Here is a 9,226-nt window from a genome sequence, read left to right on the forward strand (position 1 = left end):
CCTTTGAGACCGTGTGGTAGCCCAGGAATGAGAATTACCCCCATGATGGCTTACCATTTGCAAAAGTAGACAACCCAATGTATTGCAAGTGGGGTATGTCCAGTCTTTTTAGTAGCCACTTAGTCACAATATTTGGCCATCATACTTTACAAAACATCATAAATCCTGTACATGGGGGGTACAGTTATACTTGGAAGACTTCACTGAACACAAACATTAGTGTTTCAAAACAGTATAACATAATAGTGACGATATTATTGTTGTAAAAGTGCCGTTCATGTGTGAAAAATTCAAAAAACATCACTTTTACAAATAATATCATCGTTGTAATACAATTTACCATTTTGAAACACTAATATTTGTGTTCAGCGAAGTCTCCTGAGTGAAACGGTACTCCCCAGGTTTTATGGTGTCTTGGAAAGTTCCATGGTTAAATATAGTGCTTGCAAATTAAATTATCTGCACTTTCTGCCTGGGTTGTCAGGCATGTCAATCACATTTTAATTAATAAAACCACATAATAATTCTAAAAGATTACTTAAATATACACGTAGAATTTTAATATATATACATATATATGTATTTAAATTCTACGTGTATACTTATGTAATCATTAATGTAATTATATATGTATCTATATACATATATTTGTGGTTATTTGTATTTTATATATAAATAGATATATCAAATATATGTAACTTAATTCTAAGTGTATTGTAATGCTAATATATGTACTTATACTAATATTAAAATACACTACGTATGATGTTACATATATATAAGATGTATATATACCAGGTAAGTGCATAGGATGGTTGGGACCTTCGGTAAAGGACCGAATATCGCCGTGCCTTTCCAGGCTTGCATGTGAAGCAGTCACCAGCAGAGTTCCCCCCATACCTCTGCTGAGAGGGCACCCTGTGGTCGAGTGTCGATTGCTGTCTGTTCACCACGAAGCCCAGAGATTCCAGAACGTGAACGACAAATTTCATCTGAGAGCGTAGCATTGGTACTGTGTCATAGAAAATCAGTAAATCATCCAGGTGGAGAAAGCACAGGATGTCTTTGGACTGAAGTTGCACCATAACCGGTTTCAGCAGCTTCATGAAACACCAGAGCCGGGTTGAGGCCGAAGGGCATGCAGAATGGCACGCCCGATCCCCCAAACGAACCGAGGGAAGCATTGGCTCGCCGGCGCGGTGGGAACTGACAGATACGCTTCATTCAGGTCCAGCCAGGTGAACGAGTCCTCAGCGAGAGGAGGTCCTGTAAATTGTGGATTCTGTCCATCATGAAATGCCGGTATACAATGTAGCCATGCAGCTGGCAAGTGTTGATGACCAGCCCGTTGTGTATTGAACCTTGCCTTTGTGAACAGGGATCAAGTCTTTTTGTCCATGTGGAGAGTTCCCATTCTTTGGAAGTTTGGTGTCGATCCACATTGGCGCTGCCTCGGGCCGTTCAGCACAGAGTGCAGCGTTAGTATTGCTCAACACACAGATCAAGCATTGGGCCTATTCATGACTGACACTCAGATACAGGTGCATGCTGTCAGGATTACTATATGATCCAGCACATAGAATTGTGTTACACAGATGACTAATAGGTAACGTATTACCGGGCCTTAGGATGGCCGGAGTAACGTACCTAAGAATAGTCAGGGTGCTAGCCGAGGTCAGGGGACACAGATAGGGACACAACGATAAAGGAAAGCCAGAGGTCAGGGATACCAGAAATACAGGGAAGTCAAAATCAAAGCCAAAGTCAAACACCAGAAGAAACTTGAATCAGGAAGGCGCTCTTGGACAACCACTAGGGAAACCACGACAGGGCAATGAGGAAAGGCAATTTTGGGTTTAAATTAGGGATGTGCATGGGGAAAATTTTCGGTTTGGCATTCTGAAATTCAGGACTTCGGCAATTCGGAACTTTGGCACTTTGGTTCGGTTCGGCACTTCAGAAATTCGGAACTTCGGCAACTTCTCTTGCAGCCGCTTAGTAGATAACTCCCTAATTGATTTTTGTAAGTGTTGAAAATGCTTACAGCTGAATACTGGCTATGTTTTTATACTTTTTATTTAAACTTGTATACAGCGTAATATTCTTCATTCCTTCACTGGGTAGGTATATTAGTACTTCAGCAAGACTGTGCTTTAGAACTTCGGCAATTCAGCAATTCGGAAGTATCCGAATTGCCAGAAATTCGTCCGAATTAACATTCTGAACGAAACAAATTGCACATGTCTAGTTTAAATGCCTACTTTTCCTTTCTGATTGGCTGAGATCGATCTTTGACCCCAAAATGCCGATGTCGTCAATCACGGCAATGAGGAAAGGCAATTTTGGGTTGTGAGCGAAAAAGTGGAATAGTGGTTGATGGAAGATATATCAGGCCTGATTTGCTAAACAGCAGCCAGAGAATTTTCAGTTAAATGTCCCAGGGAGAGATGTTAAAGTTTGCAATATACATTGCTGATGCTTTGCAAAACGCGGTATGGGTCCCTGGGGCGGAGCATTTGGAGAGCAGGGTGGGCCAATGCTCCAACAGCAACTGGGCCAATGCTCCAACTGCTGTGTAACAGACCAGAATTTTGATCTAGCTTAAGAGTTAACTAATTGGCACTCACCTGTAGCTGGTCAATTTACAGACAGGCCTTTAAAAGAAGAGATCAGCCTGCTGCAGGGGGAGGGAGAAAAAGCCAGCTAGGAGAGCTGAAGGAGAGAGAACAACAATTGTGTTTATTGCAAATCCATTTAGTTTTTTGGGAAAATTGGTAAGTGGGAAAGCCACCCAATCACAGATAGTGATTTCTGTCTAGTAAGAGCTCAAGTAAGAGCAAGGAATTTTGTTTGTTTATTATTATTTAAAGCACCTGTTTTTCTTATCAAATAAAAAGGAAAACCGAGCTGAATGTGTCCTGGACTTTGTATACCCTAGAAGGCTGTGGTTACTGCAAGATCTGTGACAAAATCCTACCTGTAAAAGAGGTGGTTTGTTACAGGGTTTAAATACCTACTTTACCTTTCTGATTGGCAGAGATCGATCTTTGATGATGTCAGCGTGCACATTTTGATGTCAATCACGTGAGCGGACGGGGGGTAAAATTTGCCGTGGATCTGCAGCGGCTGGGTGCAGAGACCGCAAGGTGAGGAAGAATATGTTACATATGCCTCGGGAGAGGGCCAGTGTAGTGAAGTATAGTATTTAGCTAGCTGACTGAGTAGAACCAGTAGTGTATCCTATTTAGCTGTAAGGCCCCTCTCGAAGCCTATATGGGGTCAGGGCCCGATCTGGACATAAAAAGAGGTCTAGTGCATTCGACCTGAGCCGTGTACAAACCTCTTTCACCATAGGCATGCAGAGCTAATAGTGGACAAACTGAGCCAGGTGGTAGGTAGGTTCCACTCCGATGATCATGGGTATCGGAGAGTACAGGGTTCAAATAAGGGGACTACTTGAGCATCTAAAAAGACCTTGCCCTCAGTCACCGAGATCTGTGAAGTATTGGCATCACCCAACACAGGTTTCCTGATATACTGTGAGCTTAACCTGTCAATCGTCCTCCCCGGTTCTCATCGACAGTTGAGGAGTGAGGACAAGATTCATCCTCAATCGAAGAAAGAGGTGGAGGGGGATAGATCTAGTTTATTACATTTGTTTGGATTTCTTCTCTGGGGCTTTGCGCTCTTTCAGTTGGGAGGAAGTGACCTGTCCTGAACTCACTTCCTCCCAGCAGGCCGGTAGAACAAAGTGAAAGGGGCCCGGTCCGGGGGAATTGTAAAGGGCCACGGGTCCCTGATTAAATTGTTGTAGGCTCAAGGGGTAGCTGCTTTGGGCCCCCAGGAATAACTGGGCCCGAGGCAGTTGCCCCTTTTAAAAGATGGCCCTGTATGCCTGTATTCAATAAGTCTTCTCCAGGCATAACTCAGACATGTTTTATAATTATATAAGCAATGTATTCATTGCTTGAATATTCCTCCATGTGGCAGAACATATCAAGTAAAATACGGAGTATTAAATGCTGTTTTCCGCAAATGTAGAAGTTGGAATAGGCACAAAAAACGTCAGTCAAAGGCAAGGGAGGGAGCACCAACTGCGGTGCTACCCGGGCCCCCTGGGGAAAGCCAAGTCGGGATCATGGCTCATAGCCCATAAAGGAGCCCCAGCTGGGGATCCCCACGGGGAGGGCCTGCACCATATGACCACACGCAACACCATAGCCCCAGAGAAGGACACTGAATGTGCTCTAAAGGGTACTGGTTTCCACATACACTGCACAAAACCAAAATGTGCTTCCCCTAAGTTGTACTTTTAACTACTTATGTTTTGTGCACCAAAGATAAAAACTTGACGGGCAGCGACCATCTCAAATATAAGAAATTGTAACATGTAACAATGTGTTATTTCTACCTGTACCATAAACATGTGTGAATACCGTACATCGGCTTTAGCATAAGCCAAATACACAGAATGTGTCGACTTGTGTCAAAATATAAATAAAGAATAAAAAAACAAAAAAACAAACAAACAGCAGTCCAGTAGTTAAACAAGATAAATGTAGAGTGGATTAGAACCCCAGACCCTGATAACATGAGAATAGTACAGTACTGCTTGTTTTAGCCATAGTAATACCGCAGCTGAATACCAATCTGGAAGGAAAACCACCCACAGATACCTTCAGAAAGGAGACGGTCGCGAGAGGGGAGAGAGAGCCAGGACAGTCCCATGCTCCAGTCTGAGAAGCGGAAAGTTCTAGGCCACAATGGTTAGATATAAAGTATGAAAAGCAATATATAGGAAAAGCAGACAGTACTGTTGGTTAAATAAAGAGAAGTAGAAAGCCGATGATGCAATTAAACTCTAACAATACAATATAAAAATAAGCAAAATACTGAAATAAGTCACAAGGGCAAAATACTGCAGGAGCAGCAAGGAAGGAGGAGGGGCTTAGACTGACATGGTCTTTTGTGTGGAGTAAAGGCTCCAGTAATACAAACAGTGATATATATATATATATATATATATATAAACAGGTCGAAACATAGCTATAAAAAAGACCTCTTGGCAGGTCGAAACTTTGTTTTCCTTTTTCTAACATTACATCTGCCTGCGGCTTGAACACCCTGAGTGCCTGGAGATCTTTCATTTTGCTTTACTAATTTATTGCATATGATTACAATATCAAAGCAAATATATACATTACCAATCCTTACAATGGCCAACGTTATTGATTCACAATGTGCCAAAGCAATCATTGTCATGAATACATATTTCTTAGAAGTGGAACTTTTCGGACTTGTTGGACCTGGGTCCACCACACAAACTTCCTAGACCACTTAAAGCAGCACTGTCATGCCGAATTTACCTTTCCCCAATCGCTTCCTCTTTTCTCCCTCTCTCAGGATCTGTTTTTCATTTCTTTCTATTTGATCTAGTTTTCTTTAAAACATAAGACAAAGTAGAGGCTTTTTTGTCTTATGTATTTTTCCTACGGTTGACCAGCTTTGACCCAGGGGAGGAGCAAAGTCCGCTCCATTTCTTGTGGTCAAAGCAATTTCCCCACAATTCACACCTTCCTCTGGCTGCTTCATTCGGTGCAGTCCATTTGTGTTCAGACGTGTTCCGATCCAAATTCGAGTTTTTGTTTGGATCGGAATTTCATTCGAATTAATGAAACTCCGATCCAATTTATGCCGCAAGTAGATAGCGCCCTAATTCCCCAATTTAGGTCTTTCAGCCAAATGTACTAATACTAAGAAAAGATTACTTAGTATTAGTAATTAAGGGAGAGTACAATCTCCCTTCTGTCCCTACTTGCTATACCACTGTCTACTAGACTTGGGCATTTCAGAAATTTTCGTTTACTAAATCATGAGCAGCTTGTTGTTAAAAAAAAAAAAGACCCCCCAACATTCTAATAAAGTGCCTCTTACTGGGCACCTTGAAAAATAATCCACGCTCAGATACAATGTGGGGAGTTACTGCCTCCCCCCTGCCCCCACCCATGAGTGGCAGGTGTGGGCCCTAGTAAAAATTGGGGGAGACGGCCTATTGTCTGTTCCCCCGGCCCCCACCCATGAGCAGCAGGTTGGGGCCCTAGTGAAAATATGAGGGGGAGGACCTATTGTCCCTCCCCCACCCATGAGCGACAGGTGGGGGCCCTACATTGTCATTTTGGGCTCATAAGTGGGAGCCGAGGGGTGAAGGCAGTAGGTTTCCAATGGGTGGGGGCCAGGGGGAGGGACAATAGGTTATCTCCCCTAGTTTTTACTAGGGCTCCCACTTGCCGCTCATGGGTGGGGGCAGGGAGGAGGCAGTATTATCAAAGAGTCACTTTCTTAAAATGTTGCGGGGTCTTTTATTTTTTTTTAACAACAGTGAGCAGCCACTGGTTGCTCACTGTTTAATAGACATGCTCCTACTCACGGTATAGCTCGTAGGGGCAGAAGGGAGACTGTACTCTCCCTTAATTACTAATACGAAGTAATCTTTACTTAGTATTAGTACCATTGACTGAAAGACCAATTTAAGTCTTTCAGCCTTTTAGTAGATAGCTCCCTAATACTGTGGGAATTAGGGAGCTATCTACTAGCGGCACAATTAGGATCGGAGTTTCATTCAAATGAAATTCCGATCCGAACAAAAACTCTTGAATTTCGTCTTAACACGAACGGCATTCGCTGGCGTTCGAACGCCAAATGAAGCAGCCGGAGGAAGGTGAGAATTGTGGGAAAATTGCTTTGACTACAAGACGTGGAGCCAACTTTGCTCCTATCCTGGGTCAAAGCTGGTCAAGTGCAGGAAAACTACATAAGACAAAATAGTCCCTTTAAAGAAAACTAGATCAGATAGGAAGAAAAGATCACTAGAGAGTGTAAAAGAATTTACTTTGATTCCAAGGTTCAAGCTTATAGGTGTCATATTACATATCCTATATTAAAATTGGCTAACTTGGATTCAGGAAATGCTTAGTGCTTAAAACAACACTTAAAACCATATGTCTTGTTCCGGGAGCCCCCACCTGAGCTGTCTCTAATAAATTAGTCTGTTCTTTCTCCTTCTTAGAACTTATCTGTTATATGTACATGACGTTCCTCCCTATGGCTTATCTGTACTCCTTTCACCCCCTTCCTACTACTGTCCTATGAGTATTTGCATGTAAGCACTTACTTTTTGATGTATAAAAACACAACTGACAAAATAAAGGTCAAAGGTTTATTTTGATTACCAACAGGTGTTTGGTGTCTAATTCATGCTTCTCTAAGTGCATTTGAAATAAAAGTAATTTGGGCTCCCCTGAATATACCAAAGATCACATTGGATCTATATCAATTAGTGCCGAAACCCGGGATCTGACGGTCGAAAGATTCAGACACTAGCGTACTGGTGGACGTCCCTCTGACTGCAAAATCAGCTGCAGCAAGGTAAGGAAAACATGTTTTTTCTACCTATATCAATTTTGCTCTCAGATCCATGTCCTACTGTCCTGTCTGGGTAAGGAACGACTTTAAAAAGTCAGATCCAAAGACCTTTTGTGTCGTATTATGGTTATATTCAGGTGGATGTTGTGTTTTGTCTTGTGAAAGGAGTCTTGAGAGTGGAATATATCTGTGGGTTTTAAGTTATTTTTATTGTTTGCCTTGTTATTTGTTTTATAATTTGAGTTAGAATCCTCCAAGGGCAGATCTCCTGATATGTGTTTGGAATAATGAAGACAAGATTGTGAAAATTCCACTGCAGTGGTCCTAAGTGTCTTATACGTTGTTTTTGTAGTTTGTCTTGTGTAAGGAAAGCAATTAACCCTTACACATTTTAGTATGGGTAACTCTCAAAGCACTCTGGAGGGTTTAACGGTTTTTACAATAGTCAAGCATCACAAAGGACAAGGAGAAATTAAGAATATTAAGAGGTTACTTAAGAAAGCTGGCATGCCCTCAGAGGGCACTCTAGACCCACATATATGGAGGGAATTCATGGCAAATTACAGAGTTTGGTGAGAAGATCATAGACATGTGCAATTTGTTTCGTTCCGAATGCAAATTCGGATTAATTTTGAAAATTCGGACATTCGGATGCTTCCGAATGTCCGAAGTGCCAAATGCCGAACAGAAGCGAATTGCCAAATTTCGGAATGCCGAACCGAATTGCTGAAGTGCCGAATTTCGGAAATGCAGAAGTGCTTTGAATTTCTGAAAAGTGGCAAAACAGGAGAGGGTTGGGGTTAGGGTTTGGGTTAGTGGTTGGAGTAGAGGTAGGGTTAGGGTTGGTTTAGGGTTAGTGGTTGGAGTAGGGTTAGGGGTAGGGTTAGTGGTTGGAGTAGGGTTAGGTATCCCTACCCTACACCTAACCCTACCCTTTACCCTAACCTAACCCTACACTTACACGAAGTCCTGAAGGCCGAACCAAATATTTTTCCCATGCACATCCCTAGAAGATAATGACTTAGTACAAGTCGCCCAAAAATGGCATGATATTGAATTAACTAAATGTGGTTCTAGAGAAACCACCAAAGGTATACCATATTATCAATGTTTTGGACCTCTAGGTTCGCAGAGTAGGCAAGATCCTGGGAAATCAGAACCTCTCTTTCCAGTAATATTACGCAGTGGGACTTCATATAGTTCCCTAGCAGCCCCAGTAAGACCTCATTAGAGGAAGAGGGTAGTCCACCAGACTTTAAGGGAACCCCTAGTTGCCCCCATAGACACTCCAGTGGGGCCATTAGCTCCACAATTTACTACTCCCATGATACCCAAAGTTGAGAGCGTTTACCATGAGAAGAGACAGCCAAGTTCAGGTATCCAATACTGGGTAGAATATAAGCCCTGGACACACATTGAACAACTGGCAATAATACAGCAGCTTCCAAATGTAGAAAAGGCCCCCTTAGCTGTAGTCCAGTCTCTATCCACCATTCAAGCTACTTACCAATGTACTTGGATGGATTTAAAACAGATTGTCGCCCTAAAAGCTGGCCCCATTTGGGCTAGAATAATTGCTAAATATACTGATGAAGATAGCCTCAGAAGAAGCAACATGCAAACATATGAATGGTTTAGAACTAAGTCTGCATCTGGAGCATGCTATGCCACTGCAATGAGAGAAGGGGCTAAAGTAAAGACAGAGGAACTAGACCATAAATTAGGAGATAAAGATGCATCTATTAAAACATCCTTCACCAGACTACAGATGGCTTGGGAGGCATTGGGTTACACAGATATTGTA

Source organism: Pelobates fuscus, chromosome 1 (assembly GCF_036172605.1).
Source record: "Pelobates fuscus isolate aPelFus1 chromosome 1, aPelFus1.pri, whole genome shotgun sequence".
NCBI classification, from domain to species: Eukaryota; Metazoa; Chordata; class Amphibia; order Anura; family Pelobatidae; genus Pelobates; species Pelobates fuscus.